Source organism: Chiloscyllium plagiosum, unplaced genomic scaffold (genome assembly GCF_037043375.1).
Source record: "Chiloscyllium plagiosum isolate Xiang-an unplaced genomic scaffold, Cpla_swu_hap1 HiC_scaffold_1, whole genome shotgun sequence".
Taxonomy (NCBI): Eukaryota; Metazoa; Chordata; class Chondrichthyes; order Orectolobiformes; family Hemiscylliidae; genus Chiloscyllium; species Chiloscyllium plagiosum.
In genome coordinates, this window is record NW_028270139.1 from 43,308,659 (window position 1) to 43,329,759 (window position 21,101).

A 21,101-nucleotide genomic window follows, 5' to 3' on the forward strand; every position below is an offset into this window, starting at 1 on the left:
AACCCTGAAACACTCTCAGTACCCATGTGCAGCACCTCTGCCAATTATCTCATGACATCCCATTTTCTCATGCTGATTGTGCTTATTTAGGCACTACCATGTTTTCTTTTGACTGACAGAGCATTGTATAATGTGAACATTTTGAGGTGTCAGGAGATATTGCATTAGTACATGTCAGCTAATTATCACAATGGGAATACATGAGATTAAAGTTCCCCACATTTTATTGTGGAGCAATGACCTGATTCACCCAGGAAGAGTTAGATACATAGAAACATTGAATAAGGGAGCAGGAATCGTCTATTCAGCCCTTTGAACCTGCTTTGTTATTCAATATGATCATGGCTGATCATCCAACTCAGCACCTTGTTCCTGTTTTCTCTCCATATTCTTTGAACCCATTCAGTCCTCAGAACTACATCAATACCTTTCTTGAAAGTCTTCAATATTTTTGACTCAACAGTTTCTGTGTTGGAGAATTCCATAGGCTCACCACTCTCTGAGAAAGTAAATTTCTCCTTATCTCTATCCTAAAAGGCCTAATCCTCATTGTTGCAATTTAAACCCTTGTTCTGCACTCCTTGGTCATTGAGAACATCCCTCATGCATCGACCCTGATAAATCCTGTGAGAGCTTTATAGATTTTTAAAGAAATCCACCCCCCACACTCTCACCATTCTTCTAAATTCTGGTGAATATCTTCTTCACCAATCCAATCTCTCCCCTTACGTCAATCCCACCATTGCAGGCATCAGCCTGGTAAAATGTCTTTGCATTCTCTCAATAGTCAGAAGATCCTACCTCAGGTAAGTAGACTTTGTTCTTCTGAACACAACATTTGTGTGACCAAGGGTCGTACAATAAAAGTAATGAAGCGACCACATGAATTAGCTAGAAGATATTCTCCATGAAGAACTTTCAAGAGACAAATGATCCTCCTGGAGGTAGTTGACAAATCGCACACAATCAAGAAGAGAATCAAGGTCACAGTCCTCAAGCTATAACCTAGCAATCTTCAGGTCTTCAGAGACCATATTCAAGAAGAATTGTGAAATAACCAAACGGCCTGAATTTGTAAAGTCGGAAACACGGAGTGGAGATGGGGTAGTAGTAAATATAAACTGTTATGGTCATAATGAAAATGGACTATATTATTCAACATTCATTTGACTTTAATATCAAAGATTTCCATGGACTAAAAATGAGGTTAAGCAGGACCAATGCTGATCTAAACTGGCTATTATCACCTGATTAACTTGAACCAAGTCCATGAACCCTTAGTAAACATGATTAATATCATAGAGATCACTCAACTCCTGACTTCATTGCAGCTATGGTCCAAACATGGACTCAAGAACTGAATTGCAGAGATGACAGGAACATGGCTACCTTTGACACTGCAGCCATATTTGACAGTGTGACATTAAGGAGCCCAAACAAAAAGTTGTGTCAATGGGATTCAGTGGGAAAAAAATCTCCTCTAATTGGTGTCATGCCTGTCACGAAGGAAGATGGTTGTGATTGTTGTGAATCAGTTTTCTCAGATCCAGGGCATCTTTCTTGGAGTTCCCCAGCATAATGCTTTTGGCCCAATCATCTTCAGTTACTTCATCAAAGACCTTCTCTCTGTCTTAAGGTCTGATACAGGGATCTTTACTGATGACTTCATGGTGTTCAGCATCTTTCTTGACTCCTCAGATACAGAAGCAATCAATGTTCAAACACAACATGGCCTCTATAATATGAACATTTTGCTGGCAAGTGACAGTGAACATCTGTGCAACATAAGTGCCAGGCAATGACCATCTTCAATGAGAGAGAATCCATCGTCCATTGGCATTCGATGGCATTTCTACCAATGAATCCTCCACTGTCAACATCTTGAGGGTTGCCACAGACCAGAAACTCAAGTGGACAAGTCATATGAGTCCTGTGGCTACAATGTTGTCCCATTCACCTCTGCCACCCCCCCTCCTCACCCCCCCCCCCCCCCCACCCCCTCCCCCACACATACTCAAAGCAAAATGCTCAGAGACACAGTATGGCTTTACCTCCTTCACCTTTATTCCATGCCCTGGATGGAGAACGATCGCCCATGTGCACAGAGAAATGAGTTCTCTGTCTTCCCTCGAACAGCAGTTTCTTACTAAATTATATAGTCATCTTATAGGGAGGAGCATCCAGATAAGGCAACATACATATTGATTGTGTGACTGTTACTCTCAGTGAGTGTCAATAGTAGAGATTAAGCCTTCTGCTGTTATACAATGAATGTTCTTAACTTTGTTAATTGTCTTCACATAATGGATGCTCTTCCACTTATTAATTGACCTTACATACTGAATACTTCCAATATTGTTAAATGGCTTGATATAATGAATGCTTTTCTGCCTTATTAAACCATTACCCTTGCCTCCAGCACCCCAGTGTTAACTGCAAGTTCTTATCTGATCTGAGTCATGCGCAGCTGAACTTCTTGTTTCACGAAACTCAAATCATAACTCTTTCTCTACCTGATCATATCTTATACACTTTCTCAACAAAAGCAGGTCAGAGGTTAGAATTCTTGTGGCAAAGACAAAGCAGTCTATCTGTATGACACTATATTCACAAACATTCAGTCCGTCCCCCACTGACTCTCAGTAGCAGAGGTGTGTACCATCTACAAGGTGCACTGCAGAAATTCACCAAGGCTCCTTAAGGTATCCCCTTCTAGACCTGTGACCCCTTCCATCTAGAAGGACAAGGGCAGCAGGTACATGAGAACATCACCACCTGCTAGTTAACCTTCAAGTCCCTTACCATCCAGACTTGGAAATCAATCACCATTCCTTCATAATTGCTTAGTCAAAATATGATATCTTCCTCCCTAATGACATTGGGAGTGTACCTACACTAAATAGACTCCAGCAGTTTAAGAAGCCAGCTCAACACCATCTTGTCAAGGGCAATTACAGATGGACAGTAAGTGTTGGCCAAGCCAGCGACACACACATTCTATGAGTGTGTAAAAAACATATATCATTGATCATATCAGTTAGCATCATAGCAAGAGGACACTGAAACTGTCACCTGTATCTCCAGTCGATTCACACCTTGAGATGAAAGGCTGTCAGTGAATTGTTCCATTTGGGAAAGCAATGGGCAGACTCAGGATGGAGAAATTGACTTTTAGTATCAGCTCCTTTTCAGCAGCAGTAAAGAGACAAGGAAAATAGATCTGTGGGCAAGAACTGGAAGCTGCTCCTTTGCGTGAGTCTCTTCCTCAAGCTCAGAAAAGCTAGTGATAAAGCCTGTGGAACAAAATCAATGATTCACTAACAAATCCAGGACAGTTGCAGTTTCACCATGATGACAGCAGCTAAGAAGCAGAATTTAAGTCTTTCCATTCTCATAAGATCTGCACATCCCTTCCACTTCCCTTGTAACCTCATTACCCACGTTTCTCTATGCCTAATGCACTTTTGTTTGGAGCATTAAGTAATAAAACCCCACTGTCTTTCACTCGGGAAATCTTTGGAATTAATTCTGTGTCATTTATGGTCTGGTTAACTGAATTTAATTGATGTGTGATACTGTAAAAGGATAAACAAAAATGTTGGGAATGACAGAGAAGTCTTAAAAAAAAAGAGTGGGGTGGGGGGGCAGCCATGACCCCTCCTCATCTTATTGTAACAAATTATGTCCATCAATTTCCTAAAAAGAGAAGCTTGGGTGAAATATTGTATGAGGCAGTGGTTCTGAAATGATTAACGTTGGAGATTGCATTCAACTCCAACTGATGTAATGATATTAACCCATATTAGCTTGAGTGCAGATAAGGCAGGCAACCTTGGCACCTCATAGTCCCATGCCCACAGGTCTCCTCATCTAATTATTCTAAGTCTTTTGAACCCAGTAATATAACTTTTAACTATCACGCATTAAACCATACCTTGTGAGATATTTTCTTTTGTTAAGGCTTAATAGTAGTTGTTCATCTTGCACTTTAAACCAATTACAGTAGACAATTAGAGCCAATCAAATGATAGTGGATTGGTGGTAGCACCTTTCTACCCCAACTACCACACTCTCGTCCTATTCCCCCTCCTTCAACCACTCATTTTCTTTCCCTTTCCAGACTCCTTCCCTTTCCTTCCATTTCCTCACCCTCCTCACTATATTGAAGAAGGTCCTTTACAAGGACTTCCTTTCTCATTCCATCACAAGGTGCTGTCAATGTGGGTGGGTTTGTTTTTCACATCTGAAGGGAAATAGCTGACAGGTTTATCGTTTTTTTTTCTCCCTAGCATACGATCAGAACCCAAATTGTTCTTTGTTTGGATGGCAGCCAACCCTTTGAGCTATTGCAGATGCAGAGTTCTGCAACAGCAGCAAATTCCCACACCCCAGAGAGGGGATTCCCCATGATAGCAAGAGACACCGGAGTCAAGAAAAATGGTTGAACCTGATCTCAGAATTCCCCAGAGCTCAAGCCCAGCGCTGAGGACCAGATTTCAACCCAACAAATTGGCTATTCCAGTAAAGAGGAAATTGTCTTTACTGGAAAAGCCTGGGGTTTCTTGTGCTGGCTCACATTTCCTCCTTTCTAGATCAACTAGGTATTTACAACAATTTTATTTTCATTAACAATCTGCTGCATCTGCAGGATTTATTTCCTTCTTTTAAAATGTTCATCTCCCTTGGAGAGGACTATTGCCACATTTAAAATGTTCATCTCCCTTGGAGAGGACTATTGCCACATGCTCTGGAACCAAATCATTGCTCCTTGGGTTGATATATTTTGAATGTTTCAGCCTTTTGTCCTATTTGTTTCTTTTATTGTTTCATCGAGATCACTTTTTAAATAAAATTTAATGATTTTCTAACTGCATACACTACAGCATAAATAAATAATATTTTTCTAATTAGCCGTTTGCAGTTCATTCAGTCAAATGAGACCCCTTTATAATTAAAAAAAACTTGCGTACTTCCTTTCCTGTTTATTCCCTAACCTTACCAAATTGATTGCTTGTCTTTAATTTCTTTGTACTGACTGAAAATATAATTTGAAACAATAAAAAAGGTCGTCATCTTTGTAAGAAAACCATCAAGCTGGCTTTGGCTTTTATTATGATCAGTTCACAATTTGCAGTAATCAGAAAATGAAACAAAAATTATCCACAAAATAAATAGAAAATGAATCAGACATGTTCCTCTGACTGAATCACTTTAAGTCACACGAACCAGCACATGCCAATTTTGGACCATCGTGCATGCTTTGTTGGTTGATCATATGGCAATCTTGCTCCAATTTGCCTCCACTCCTTTTTGTTAGTGAACGTAAATGGTCTGATTTTCTTGCTGTATTTGCTACCTGACAGTGAGTGCTGCAAGTGTTTGTGCAAAAACATAATGAGGCTTGCTTGTGAAGCATCCTGCAGTCCAGAAGCATAGTTATACGTACAGCTAATTCTCACACAAGAAAGCACAAAACATTCTCGTAACAAAACAATTCCCTCAATTCATTTAATGGAGATACACAGTGCTTTCAGCACCAAAACTATGACCCCGATATTAAGACAGTCATGTTTCTGAGCCTGGTTGAGAGTTTTGTTCAGGAAGCTAAGCTGTATGCTGTGGAGTTTTACTCTGCAGTGTGCAGTTTTGAACAGGATCTCGATCTGGAAGTCAACCTGATTAATGAGCTTTGCTTGCAGTTTGGTGGAAAGCACTCAGAGCAGCTTACACCCACAGGCAGGGGGACAGCAGCTACATGAGGTAGGAGTCCAACCCTTTAGAATTGACCTCGGATTTCCCAGAATTGAAGATCCATCTCAGGGGCCCTACTAAGCGCAGATCTGGAGATAATCCAGAAGGATATTAAAAAATATATTTTTCATGTTCTTTGGATATATTTCATGCTAGATACAGAGATAAATCTGAAACATGGCTTTTTGGCTGACAGTCAGAGTATCATCCAATAAGGTTGTGAGGTTTTCTTTGCTTTCCAATTGGTGTTGGAAGGCAATGGGTCACCAGCATGGATGCATTGGCCAAATTATGGCAGGAGCATTGGGTAAAGTCATATAATGAAACCTCTAGGATTACATTAATTCAAAGTTGGTAATGCTCACTGCTGTAAGGATGGATTGGTGACTTGATGTACGAGGTGAGATGGTGGTGTGTGATGGCAATAGGCTTTGACCCCTGACACCAGTGAAAAAGGAAAAATGAAGCCCATGGGCCTGATTCTCTCAATTTGGTAAAGGGGAACAGAATAATCAGAGAATCGTAGATGGGGCTCTTTGAATGGTGGAGGCATTGTGATTCCAGTGAGAGATGAGTTCTTTATTATTTACTCACGGGACATTGGCATCACTGGCTGGCCAGTATTTGTCCCTAGATGCCCTTGTAAAGGTGGAGGTGAGCTGCCTTTCTGAACCGTTGTAGTCCACCTGCTGTAGGTTGACACACAATGCCATTAGAGAGGGAATTCCAGGATTTTGACCAAATAACAGTGTTGGAACAGTGAGATATTTGCAAGTCAGGATTGTATGAGACTCAGAAGGAAACTTGCAGGTGGTGGTGCTCCCATGTATGTATGCCCTTGTCCTTCTGGGTGGAAGTGGTCATGGGTTTGGAAGGTGGTGTTTGAGGATCTTTGGTGAATTTCTGCAGTGTATCTTGTAGATAATACACACTGCTGCTACTGAGCGTCAATGGTGGAAGGAATAGATGCTTGGGGATGTGTTGTTAATCAAGTTGGTTGCTTTGTCCTGGATGGTGTGAAGCTGCTTGAATGTTGTTGGAACTGCACTTATTCAGGAGAGTGAGGTTTATTCCATTACACTCCTGGCTTGTGCCTTGCAGATGATGGACAGGCTTTGGGGAGTCAGGAGGAGAGTTACCCACCACAGTCTCAAAGAAGTGAAACTGGATGGATTACTTGGCATCAACCTAGGCACCAGAAAAGATAATGGCAGAAACAGCCCTGACAATCCTGCAAAGTCCTTCTTACTAACATCTGGGGGCTAGTGCCAAAATTGGAAGAGCAGTCTCACAAAAGAATCAAGCAACAGCCTGATATAGTCATACTCATGGAATCATACCTTACAGAAAATATCCCAGACACCACCACCACCATCTTGGAAATGTCCTGTCCCACTGCCATGCCAGACCCAACAGAGGTAGATGCACAGTGGCATATAGTCAAAACAGAGTTGACCTGCGAGTCCTCAACATTGACTCCAGACCCTATGAAGTCTCATGGCTTCAGGTTAAACATGGGCAAGGAAACGTCTTATAGATTACCACGGACCATCCACCCTCGGCTGATCACTACTGTTCCATGTTGAACAACACTTGGAGGAAGCACTGAAGTTGGCCAGGGCACTAAATGTACTCTGGGGGAGGATTTCAATGTCCACTACCAAGAATGGCTCGGCAGCAGTACTATTGATTGAGTTGGTCAGGTCCTAAAGGACATAACTGTTAGACTGGGTCTGTGGCAGGTGGTGAGGGAGCCAACAAGAGGGAAAGACATGACCTCATCCTTATTAATCTACTGTCCAGGACTGTATAGTGACCACCACACAGTCCTTGTGGTGACAAAATCCATTGTTCACTCAGTGAATAATCTCCATCATGTTATGTGGCACTATCAAAGTGTTAAATGGGACAGACTTTGAACAGATGTAACAACTCAAGCAGCAGAATTGTACTCCAGCACAACTTGTAATCTCATGGCCTGGCATATCCTCCATTCAATTATTACCATCAAACTAAGGGATCAACCCTGGTTCAATGGAGAGTGCAGGGGGGCATGCCAGGAACAGCACCAGGCATACCTCAAAATGAAGTGTTAACCTGGTGAAGCTATCAAACAGGACTACTTGCATGCTAAACAGCAGAAGCAGTAAGTGATAGAGTTAAGCGATCCCACAAATAACAGATCAGATCTAAGCTCTGGAGTTCTGCCACATCCAGTTGTGAATGGTGGTGGACAATTAAATAACTCACTGGGTGAGGAGGCTCCACAAATATGGCCATCCTCAATAACAGAAGAACCCAGCACATCAGTGCAAAGGACAAGGCTGATTTTTCACAGCAACCCTTCAGCCAGAGGTGCTGAGTGGATGATCCACCTCGGCCTCTCCAGTGGTCCCTAGCATCACAGATACTGGTCTTCAGCCAATTCAACTCACTCCACATGATATCAAGAAACAATTGGAGACACTGTATACTGCAAAGGCTATAGGCCCTGACAACATTCTGGCAATAATATTGAAGACTTGTGCTCCAGAACTTGCCAAACACCTAGCCAAGCTGTTCCAGTACAGTGGTAAGAGTGGCACCTACCGTCAATGTGGAAAATTACCCAAGTCATGTACATAAAAAGCCTGACAAGTCCAACCCAGCCAATTACTACCCCATCAGTGTCCTCCTGATCATCAGTAAAATGATGGAAGGTGCCATCAACAGTGCTATCAAGCAGTGCCTACTCAGCAATAAACTGCTCAGTGACCCCCAGTTTGGGTTCCACCAGGGTCACTCAGCTCCTGATCTCATTACAGCCTTGCTTCAAACATGGACAAAAGAGCTGAATTCCAGAGGGGAGGTCAGCGTGACAGCTCTTGACATCAAGGCTGCATTTGACCGAGTGTGACATCCAGGAGCCCTATCAAAACTGGAATCAATAGGAATCTAGGGGCAAACTCTCCGTTGGTCCAAATCATACGTGACACACAGGACTGTTGGAGGTCAGTCATCTCAGCTCCAGGACTCCGTAGGAGTTCCCCAGGGTAGTGTCCTGGGCTCAACCATCTTCAGCTGCTTCATCAATGATCTTCTCTCCATCATAAGGTCAGAAGTGAGGATATTCACTGATGATTGGACAATGTTCAGTAACATCCATGGCTCCTCAGATACTGAAGCAGTCTATGTCCAAGTGTAACGATGGCATTTATTTTGAGAGGACTTGAATACAAAAGCAGAGATGCAATTCTGAGGCTCTATAATGCTCTGGTCAGACCACATTTGGAGTATTGTGCACAATTTGTGCCCCATGTCTCAGGAAGGATGTACTAACCCTGGAGCATGTTCAGAGGAGGTTCATGAGAATGGTCCCAGGAATTAAAAGCTTAGCATATGAGGAATGTTTGAATACTCTGGGTTTATACTTGATGGAATTTAGAAGGATGAAGGGGGATCTAATTGAAACATACTGAATGGTCTGGACAGAGTAGATGTCGGGAAGAGAGAGAGACAAGGACCTGAGGGCACAGCCTTAGAATACAGGGAAGACCTTCTAGAACAGAGATAAGGAGAAGCTTCATCATCCAGAGTGGTGAATCTATGGAATTCATTGCCAAGGCTGTGGAGGCCAGGTCATTAAGAATATTTAAGACTGAGATAGATAGATTCTTCAGTATCAAGGGGATCAAGGGCCATGGGGAGAAAGCTAGAGAATGGGGTTGAGGAACTTCTCAACCATGATTGAATGGCAGAGCAGACTCAATGGGCTGAATGGCCTAATTTCTGCTCCTATGTCTTAGGGTCTTATGGTCAAATGCACCAACTTCTGGACAATATCCAGGCTTGGGTTGACAAGTGGCAAGTACCACACAAATGTCAGGCTATGATCATCACCAATAAGACAATCTAATCATCCCTTGACATTCAATAGTGTTAGCATCACTGAATCCCCCATTATCAACATCCTGGGCATAATCATTGACCAGAAACTCAGTTGGACTCACCACATAAATACAATGGCTACAAGAACAGGTCAGAGGCTAGGGATACCTTGGTAAGTAACTCATCCCCTGACTCCCCAAAGCCTGTCCATCATTTACAAGGCACAAGTCAGGAGTGTGGTGGAATACTCCCACTTGCCTGGATGAGTGCAGTTCCAACATCATTCAAGAAGCTTGGTACCATCCAGGACAAAGTAGCCAGTTTGATTGGCATTACACCCACAAGCATCCAATCCCTCCACCACCGATGCTCAGTAGCAGTAATATGTACTATCCAGAAGATGCACAACAGAAATTCACCAAAGATCCTCAGACAGCACCTTCCAAACACACAAACACTTCCACCTAGAAAGTCAAGAGCAGCAGATACGCCACCACCTGCAAATTCCCCTCCAAGCCATTCAACATCCTGACTTAGAAATATATCACCATTCCTTCACTGTCACTGGGTCAAAATCCTAGAATTTCCTCCCTTATGGCATTGTGGGTCAACCCACAGCACGTGGACTGCAGCGGTTCAAGAAGGCAGCTCACCACCACTAGGCATGTGTTATAAATGCAGACTAGCCAGCAACACACATATCCCACAAATTGATAAATTTTAAAAACGTATTCCTGGTCTCTCACTTGTTCTTGTAACCACTCCGTTTACATGGCATGTTGGTTGAGTTTCTGTTCAATGGTAGCTCCCAGAATGTTGGTATTGAGGGGACTTCAGTGATGGTAGCGCTACTGAATGCCAAAAGATGTTGGTTAGATTGTCACTTATTAGCAATAGTCATTGCCTAGCAATTGTGTGGTGTGAATGTTACTTGCCACTTTTCAGCCCAAACTCTGCTGCAGTGAGTAGCCTTACTGGATGAGTGGTAACTGGCCTGATTGTATTTGTCCTGCTCTTTGTGTATGGACTAGACCTGGACAATTTTCTGTATTGTCAGTGTTGTAGCTGTACTCAAACAGCTTGGTTATGGGAACAGTAAGTTTGGGAGCACCAAGCTTCAGTACTAATGCTGACTGGCCATTAACCTCTGTTGCATCCAGTACTTCCACTGTTTCTTGACATCACGTGAAATTAATCGAACTGGCTGAAGACTGTTATCTGTGATGATGTGTACTACTGGAGGAGGCCGAGATGGATCATCATCCACTCAATACTTCTGGCTGAAGGTGGTTGCAAATGTGTCAAACTTAACTTCTGCACAAGACACATAGAAACATAACGTAGGCCATTTGACACCTCAAGCCAGCTTCATCCTTCAATAAGTTCTTGGCTGATCTTCTTCTATCATGGAGGATGGGGATATTTGTGGAGCCTCTTCCTTCAGTGAGTTGTTTAATCAACTACCACTATTCAACACTGTATGGGGTGGGACTGCAGTGTTTAGATTTGATCTGATGATTCTGAGATTGCTTAGCTCTGACTATCGCCTGCTGTTCATGTCATTTGGCATGCAAGTATTCTTGTTGGTAGCTTCACTGGGTTTAGGTATACTTGGTGCTGCTCCTGGTATGCCCTCCTGCACTTTGAACCTGGGTTGATCACCCAGCTTGATGATAAGGGTTGAGTAGGGGATATGACAGGCCATGATTTAGCAGATTGTGCTGGAGTACAATTCTGCTGCTGTTGATGGCTCACAGTGCTTCATGGATGCCCAGTTTTGAGTTTCTGGAGGATATTCTCAATGTTAAGACAGGTCTGTCTTGGACAGTTACATCTGCATCCGGCAGTTTGGTAAAGATAATGTCAAGTATATCTTTCCATCTTGTTGGCTCCCTCACCACCTGCAGACCCAATCTAGCAGCTAGCTTTTAGGACCCGACCAGCTCAATCAGTCGTGCTACTGCCAAGCCATTCTTGAGGGTGGACATTAAAAATCCCCCACCAAGACTACATCCTGTGTCTTTGATATGCTCAGTTCTTCCTCTAAGTGTAATTGAACATGGAGGAGTACCGATTCACCAGCCAAGGAAAGAGTGGTTACATGGTCATCAGCAGGAGGTATCCTTGTCCATGTTTAACCTGAAGCCATGAGACGTCATAATGTCCGGAGTCAACGTTGAGGACTCCCCACTATCTCCCTCTGTTGAATCTGTGGTATCAGTGGGACAGTTAATGGTGGTGTCTTGGACTTTCTCTGTGAGGTATGATTACATGTGTATGATTATGTCAGGTTGTTGCTTGACTATCAATTTTGGCACTAGCCTCCAGAAGTTAGTGAGGAGGACCTCGCCAGGTTGAAAGGGTTTCTGCCATTGTCAGTTCTGATGCCTACGTTGATGCCAAGTTGACCATATGGGAGATTTCTCTCCCTGAAATACATTAGTGAAACAGATGGATTTTTCTACCACATTGACAATGGCTTCATGGTTATCATTAGATTCTTAATTCCAGATACTTTTTGTTATGATGAGATTCAAACCTGCATCCCCAGAATATTAGCTAAGTTTCTGGATTAATAGTTTGGCAATATCTGGGAACCCGATAGGTTTGAAGATCTAGGGAAGCTCTCCAATGCTACAAGTCCACTTGCATTTTTCCCAAAGCTGTCCTTGCTTCTCTTGAGGACAAGACTGATTCCTGGAATGGCAGGACTGATGAATGAAGAGAGACCGGTATGGTTAGGATCATGTTCACTGCTGTTTTGAAAATGAAGGAATCTCTCACAGAAACTCATAAAACACTAACAGGACAAGACAAGATAATAGCAGGTGGGATTTTCTCAATGACTGGGAAGTCCAGAGCCAGAGGTCACAATTTATGGATACAGAGTAGGCCAAAAAGAACTAAGAGGAGGAGAAGTTTCTTCACTCAGAGAGTGGTGACCCTATGGAATACTTTGGCGCAGAAGTGGTCAATGGCAAAATGTTGAATGTTTTTTAAAAAGGAATTAGATATAGTTTTTAGGTCTAAAGGGGTCAAAGGGTATAGGGAGAAAGCCGGAACAGGATACTGAGTTGGATGATCAGCCATGATCGTACAGAATGGTGGAGCAAGCTCAAAGGGCTGAATGCGTACTCTTGTTTCTATTTTCAATGCTTCAATGTTTGAGCTGCCAGATGTCTTAAGACCTGGGAAACTCAGCCAGTGAGGGTCAAGTCTGTAAACGTGGTTACATATAAGGCTACCAGTGTAATAATAATGTGTAAAAGGCCGTACCTGCCCTGTATCCTTCCTTTGGTTAATGTTGCAACTGAAGTGAAACCTTCACATCACATTTGGTCCCAACATGCATCTGCCACACATCTTTGTGCTAAAATTACACATATTGACTTGGTTGTTGGTCATGTGGTAGCACTTCGAATTAACAAACAACTCTCCTGAAAGCAGTTATAAACAAAGTAGTAAAACTGAGTTTAATTCTATTCAGGAGAATTAAAAAGATGAACATAAAATGAGAAACAACAAATTTAATAGTCTATATGGAATTCCTGGTTTTGTTAGATTATATTTCATCTGAATGTCCTATTATATTTTCACAGACTAGGGTCTCTAGTACCATTTTCCATTCGAGGCTTCTGTTGATATTTACAATCTTATCTGTTCCACCTTTTCAATAATTGTGCCACCAGTGAATGTCAAGCAAGTATGACTAATTATTCAAGAAACTACAGTCATATAACACACAGTCTGGTCATTTATATTGCAATTAAATTAGTGGACTTAATTTCTTGAAAACCTGAAGGCATTTATTCGTTAACTGAAAGATAGAAACACAATGTTTACAGTCTTGCAGCTGTTATATGTAACAACTAAAGTACAATGAATATAATGGTGATCTAATGGAAGGATTCAGGGATCATTTTAATTAATAACAATATAACTCAAATGACTAATTAATTTATTTTAAAAATCCATTTTCTTTTTCCAAGTGTTTTACTTTATTTGGACTTCTTATATACTAACAAAATTCATCATATTGGAGGACTGGTGGTATGTTTTATATTGATCTGTACTGAAGAATTAATTGTCAAAATGAATAATTTATTAATGGTGGAGCAATATCCTCTGTGCCTCTGGAATAAACAATGATTAGGACAGTATCACAGTTTGGTCACCATTTCTGAGTATATTTATTTTCTGTGATATCAGGAGTTTGCAGTTATTTCACTTTCTGGTCTGTATGTCTTACTCTTACCTTTACACTCTTCTGATGCCCACTTTAGCCTCTGACATCAACATTACACTAATTTTATGCAAATTCCTTTGGCAAAGGAATCATCCTTTAAGTAGGTTGTTGCATGAATTATAAGCATTTACAAATTAATTAGGTACATGTATTTGTGGGTGATCATTAGTTTATGCATTTGTATGTTATCACACAACACAAAAAAAACTGAGTTTTTTTTTAATCGGAGGTACAATGACAACCAGTCAATGAAAAAAATAATTTGCAGAAAGGGCAAAAAGGATCCTTTTTCTCTACGAAGATGGGCAGCAATCAGGATTAAATAGGGCAACAGAGGATTCATCCATATGAAAAATAAGACAGGATGGGGGAAGATTGGGAAGTGGAAGAGAAAATATTTTCAAAGGAAAGATTTTCTCCTGTCCTTGCAAATACATTGCCTTAGTTACCTGCTGAGGACAAACGATGGCCTAGTGATATGCTCACCACATTATTAATCCAGCAATCCCGTGGGCAAGGGTTCAAATCCCACCAGCACAAACAGTGGAGTTTTAATTCAATAAAAGTTAGGTGTTAAGAGACTTAATGGTGGTAGTTGAAAGGACATCTGAGGCCCTCTTGTGGTGCAGTGGCAATGTCACTACCCTTGGACTAGGAGGCCCAGACTCAAGACCCACCAGCTCTAGAGATGTGTAATAACAGCTTTGAATGTGTTGATTTGAAAAATATGTTAAATACCAAAAAAATGAAAATCCATCTGGTTCACTAATGTTCTTTCAGGAAGGAATCTCATCAACATGTGACTCCAGTGCATAGTAATTGGTTCTTAATTGTCCTCTGGGCAGTATTTAATAAATCTTGACCTAGCATAATGCAGGACAAGTGTAATCAAATACTCTCTGGGCAATCTTTCAGGATGGAGCATCTGCATTTTGTGATGTAGTGTATTATTTCTAAAATCATAGGCTCTCAAAAATGATCATAGGTAATGCCTTAAGGAAATGATCAGACTCATAGAATCAGACCATTTTTCTACAAATATTATTATTTTCTTTGAACACAAACCTTGCTAATGACTGAACAGTTGTGATCCTGCAGATCAGATGTTTTGGACCTGGTAAAGTAGAAATATTATTAAAAGGGATAAAACGTTAGACTAAGCCAATCAGCCTAACCTTTCTAAAGGAAAAAAATATTCAAAAATATTTCTGAGGGTCAGTAGAAATTGTCATGAAAATATACATTCCTTAAGCTGTGGTAGTCAGTATGGATTTATTAAGAGAAAGTCATTGAAGGTGACAAGAAGGGACAATGAGTGTAATGTGTAGGATGTAGTCTATATGGGTTGTAGAAAGGCTTTTAATGAGGTCATGTATGACAGACTGGTCATAAATGAAAAGCTCATGCAAGCCTATGACATTTTTAATGGATCCAAAAATAGTTCAGTACCAGGAAGAATTGGGTAATGGTTGAGGAGTGATTTTGTGGCTTGAGGCTGTTTTCAGTGAATTCACTGTTATGTTCCCTGTATTTTCTTTCAAAATATGGGTGGTTTCTTTAAGTGCATGGCACCACATTTTTGGGAGACTGCCGCATATGAAAAGTAGTTTGACGAGACTAAGTTATGTGGGGACATCCATGTAGCTATGTATTTGCATAAATTACAGGGAACAGTCTTGAGATACTTTACCCTATCTGTAACTGTAAAGGATTTGGTTAATAAGTTTGCTGATGAAATTAAAATCCATCCTGTGATTGTTTGTGTGAAAGGAAAGTATAGTCTGCAAGAATGTATCATGAATTAATGAAAATAGTTGATAAATATCAAATAGAATTAAAAACAAAGAAGTGTCAGGTGAAGAATTTGAGGAAGGAAAACAAGGAAAGACAACAGACAATACAGTGACATATAATAGTACTGTTAAGATAGTAGTGCAGAAGAACAGTGGCACACTAGAATGTATATCTACAGATCCCTGCAGTTGGTAGAGTGTTTAGATAAGGTAGGTAAGAAGGTATAGGGGATAATTCCCTTTATTTGCTGAAACGAATATAAGAGCAGGGAGGTTACACTTGAAACAAGTTAGGTAAAGCCAGAATACTATGTTCAGTTCTGGTCATTACATTACCTGAAGGATGTGATCACACCAGCAAGGGTATTAAGGAGACTCATGGGAATGCTAGAGTGGACAATGTCATGCATGCAGAAAGCTTCCCTTTCATGGGATTACTTGCTTTCTTTGGAACATGGAAAGCTGGGAAAGACATGTACTTTGGAATGAATAAAATTACAAGGGGTCCAGATAAATCCTATAGTTTAAATCAATTTCCTTGATTAGAAACCAGTAACTATAGTGGATAGATTTGAAGAAATTGTTAGAAACATTACAAGGGTTTTGACAAGAATATTTTAGAAAAGTAGTTTTTTAGGTCCTAAAACACCTGAAATAACAGTAGAGATCAAAACTCTCAACTCATGTAAAAAGTGTTGGAATATGCACTGAAATTGTTCTAACTTTCAGATCTGTTATCTGAAATAATAATTTAGAACATCATTGACTGGACATATATCTACGTTTTGGACTTTTTCAAAAGGACAGTTTGCAAGGAAAGGATATTGGCTCCAAAAGGGGAAATAGTTGCCTTTGCACAGGACAGAAGTTTTTTGAATTGAGTCAGAGTCCACAATGTTCATGATCTAGCTATGAGAGAGGTAACTTGTTTTAACCAACTTTGCCCTCTCTCTTTTTTTCTCTGACACCTCTCTGACCAAAGGGCATTGGCTGAAAATTCATTGAAAGTGGGAGATTCTTATCAGAGAATTCAGAATGTACCACCAGTTAAAAGAAAACCCAGCCAAACGTCACTGATCCAGGAATAATCCAAGTGCCAACAGCTCGTATGGAATGCAACTTCAGCTGTATTTGGGACAATCTGTGAATAATCCTTCTTTTTAATTTAACTGCTACTTGGCGAAATACTTCTACAATAACACTCTGCAGACCATTATATTTGTTTCCAGGCTGGAAGCTTTTGCAGATGTGTGTTTAGATTGGATTAGATTAGATTCCCTACAGCGTGGAAACAGGCCCTTTTGCCCAACAAGTCCACACCGACCCTCCGAAGAGTTACCCACCCAACCCCATTTCCCACTGACTAATGCACCTAATGCTATGGGCAATTTAGCTTGGCCATTTCATCTGATATGCACATCTTTGGACTGTGGAAGGAAACCAGAGCACCCGGAGGAAACCCACACAGACACAGGGAGAATGTGCAAACTCTACACAGACTTGTTTACATCCATGTGTGAACAAGAATAACTGTATATGTTTGCACTGATTAAAACTTTAATTTCACATTTTTGCTTGAGTAAATTTTGTACATTATATACTGGTTCTTTGTTTGTACTTAAGGAATCTGACTGACATATTTTTGATAGTGAGCAATATATAGTCTGATATAATTGGCAATATCACTTTAATTTTCAAAGTTAATTTTGAATAAATTTTTATAACCAATGGAGGACTGAGACAAGGAAAGGAATCAGTTCACCTCTGCTAATTTGGTTGTAACAAGGGTTAAGGGCTAGAGCTGGGCAGTAGAAAAGATTGGATAGGTCTTTTTCAGCTACCACATGCATGAAGGTGTGGATGGACTTGCCTTTATTAGTCAGTGCACTGAGTATACGAATTGAGAGGTAATTTTGCAGCCTGTTGCATCTGTATAGAATATTGGTGAGGTCACTTTTGGAATACTGCATGCAATTCTCGTCTCTCTGCTGTAGGAAAGTTGTTGTGAAGCTTGAAAGAGTGCAGAAAAGATTATCAAGGATGTTGCCAGGATTAGAGGGCTTGATCTATAGGGCCAGGCTGAATAGGTTGGGGCTATTTTCCCTGGAGCGTTGGAGGCTGAGGGGTGGTCTTAACGAGGTTTATAAAATCATGCAGGGCATGGGTAGGGTGAATAGTAAGGGTAGTTGAGTCCAAAACTAGAGGCCATAGGTTTAAGGTGAGAGGGGAAAGATTAAAAAGGGACCTAAGGGACAATGTTTTCATGCAGAAGGTTGTGTGTGTAATGAGCTGCCAGAGTAGGTGGTGGAGACTGGTACAATTATAACATTCAAAAGGCCAAATGAACATCAATTTAGGATATTTCGTCAGCATGGACAATTTGGACCGAAGGGTCCATTTCAGCACTGTAAACCTCCGTGACACTATGACGCCTTGCTGCAAATTATCCATGTTTCAATGAACAGGAAATAACATTCAGTGCTTGCAAAAGAGATGTTATTAAATGAAACCAATCTTACATACTCCTTCATCATCAGTTTTCAAAACATTAAGGTCTTTCAGTAACTCTCACAATAGAAACAAATGTATGACGAAAACAGTCAGTTTCAGATATTACTGTTTGATCAAGCTTCTCAACTTACACTGTTAGTTCAAATTTCCCTTGCTGGTATTATTGCTGTCTATTGTTATGAATTGTGGGAGCCAGGGTATATTTTGAAATGACTTTTCACTTTTACATGTAAATTAGAAAAAAAATCTAATGCACTTGCCCCTGTAGGTTTCTAGTGTGGCTCTAAGTCTCTCTTCCTATTAAATATCTCTCTCAGTCACATCTCTCTTGGCCTGCCATTGCATGCCATTCCTTTTTCTTTAAATTGGCAGAGAGTCAGTGAATGATACTATAAGGCAAATCTATCCTAGTTTCTCATTCAGTATTAAATCAATCTGTTCACTATTGTGAGAATTCAGTCTCAGAGCACAGAAAGCAAAAATAATCCTCTCTTCCAGTAGCAGTGCCTGACTTGTTTCATCATGAGATGAATTGTTTCAGGGTATGTTCGGAGCAGCAAAAGTTGTGGAGAAGGGTCATTTGATACACATGTGGATCTGAAAAAATGAGCTACAATGAGCAGGAACAGTGAATTCAGATACATAACACTATTGCGGATCAGCTTTCCTAATAAATTACATTTTCTGTTCAAACCTTGCTTTCTATTACTCACCCCCTAAAGCACAGTATGGAACACTTCAATGGTGCTATGACAAAGCTAACAGGAACGAATATTTAATCTGTTGAGGTTGTTTCAAAGTAAAATACATCTTATAATTCATCAAAAAAATCCCTCTGCAAAAAATGTTTTAATGTTCTGGCTGTCTCTTTCCAACTAAAGGACAAATGAAACAGTTAATGGCTAAAGAAAAGGGACAGCTTGAGATAGAAAGGTTGGCACAGAAGTAGAGAAAAACAATTTAATGTAACTCTGAAATTCAACAGCGAAGTTCATCTTTCAGTCTCCACTGTCATGTCTTAAACAATATTTATCTTTAGGGGGACACTAAAACTAATTTAGATTTTGCATAATAGCACAAGAAAGAACTCACATTTTGTTTGGAGCCTGGGCATACCAAAGTGCAGCAAATTAAAATACTCTAAAGGTGTGATCATTATTGACAGCCATACATAAACTGAACAAAGTCCCACAGAAAAGATAATGACCATGCAACATGTTTTACTGATTGTAGTTGAGGGATAAAAATAGTCCCATTACTCCTTTGTGCCAGGATTGTTTATGACTACCTGAGAGGACAAATTGGACCAAAGTTTAATGTCTCATCTGAAAGACTGCACATTGAATAATGCAGCACTTCCTCAATGTTATGCTGGAATATCAGCTTTATTTGTAAGCTCAAGTCTCAGGAGAAGAACTTAAAGCCACAAATGTGCTAGGAACTGAGACACAACCGATTTTGACTTTGAAAAATGAGACTTGACCCTGGCTGTTGTCATCATGTATCAGCCTATCTCAGATATATATCTCCAGGATTAATTCCACACAGGCAGGGCCTGTTTTATATGGCCTTGACTAATGATTGTCTGTGCTTGCTTTCAAACATGTGCACAGCTTTGGTGCTACTTTTGCATATACTGAGATTGTCAGGACCTTCAAAGTCTTTAATTAAATTGTATTTAGTTTATAAACTCAAATGGATTCACAAAATACTTTATAAAATGGTGTTGGAGCATGACTGAAGTTGTGTTCACAGCTGTGAGTTCAACTGACCCAAAAGATTTCATGTTACTTCCCAATGGAAGGGAATGGTGCCTTACTTCTGGAATCATACATCTTATAAGTAACCAAATTGTAGAGAAACAGAAATGTCATGCAATAATTCAAAAACAGCAACATAGTTTCCAGTTTATTTGATTACAGCATATCAGCATTAATTGCCTTATATTCCATAATTTCCAAATCAAAGTGACCCTTACCTTCTGATCTGTAACCTTTAAGTGCACATCACAGGTGCAGCAGTGGCAACGGTTGGGGCTTGGTAGCTCAGTTGGCAGGATACCTAGTTTACAATGCAGAATAATGCTAACAATGTCAGTTCAATTCTTACACAGTTACCATGAAGGACTCACTTTCTCAACCTTGCCTGGGGTTAAATGTGCCACCAGTTGTCTTCCTCTAAAGTGACGATGCTAAAGTTGCTTTAAAAAATCTTTATCATGATAACGTCACTGAACTAATTATATAGAAACCCTTAATGGCAGATGGTGAAAACTTGAATGCAGTAAAAATGTGGAGCAAACAGCTAGCCTCATGGTGACGGTATAACCATTGTTAATTGTAAAAACCCATCTAGTTCACTAATACACTTGAGGGAAGGAGTTCTATCATTCTTACCTGGCCTTGAGTACAACTGACTCCAGATTGACAGTAAGTTGCCCTTTGTAATAAACACTGGTTTAGCCAAGAATGAATGAGAAAAGCAAACAACGAAACTTAACGCTGTTACAGCCAAACTGGTCAAACCTGAACACTATTTCATTATTGATGGATAACTCACGTTGCTAAAATTGTGAATATTATCTTCTGCGCATGATGAATGTTAAAAAGCTTTTTCTCGATACCTTAAAAGCAGAAAGGTGCAAACGTCACATGATATTTATTTTAAATGGAAGTTACCTACTTGCTAACTGTATAGCTAACCATAAAATTGGGATTTATTGGTACAGGAATCGTGTTTTTAAAAAATCCATAACCTGAACATCTCCGCTGAGCTGGCTAAGAACACTACTCCACTCATTCAAACAGCCAACTGTACAGCTATCGAGCGAGCTGTCTTTCCCAGAGTTCACATGACCGGTTGGAAAATTATCAACAATTTAAAAGATGCTTGATTTGTATAACTTGTACAGGCCGTTAACATCAGACATCACA

At 40.4% G+C, this 21,101-nt stretch overlaps 2 long non-coding RNA genes across 2 annotated transcripts in view; one reads left to right on the top strand and one right to left on the bottom strand.

Annotated features, from left to right (window-relative positions):
• Positions 1-17,522, top strand: part of LOC122552208 (uncharacterized) — a 66,674-nt gene extending 49,152 nt beyond the window's left edge. The window contains exon 3 of the long non-coding RNA XR_015757738.1: positions 16,640-17,522. This is a non-coding gene — a long non-coding RNA (uncharacterized LOC122552208). The remainder of the gene's footprint in view (positions 1-16,639) is intronic.
• LOC148152109 (uncharacterized) lies at positions 3,079-20,363 on the bottom strand. Its single transcript, XR_015757741.1, has 3 exons — positions 20,147-20,363; positions 12,895-13,055; positions 3,079-3,293 (listed from the first exon to the last, which is right to left on the bottom strand). It is a non-coding gene; the product is annotated as an uncharacterized LOC148152109 (long non-coding RNA).
• Between the last annotated feature and the right edge of the window lie 738 nt (positions 20,364-21,101).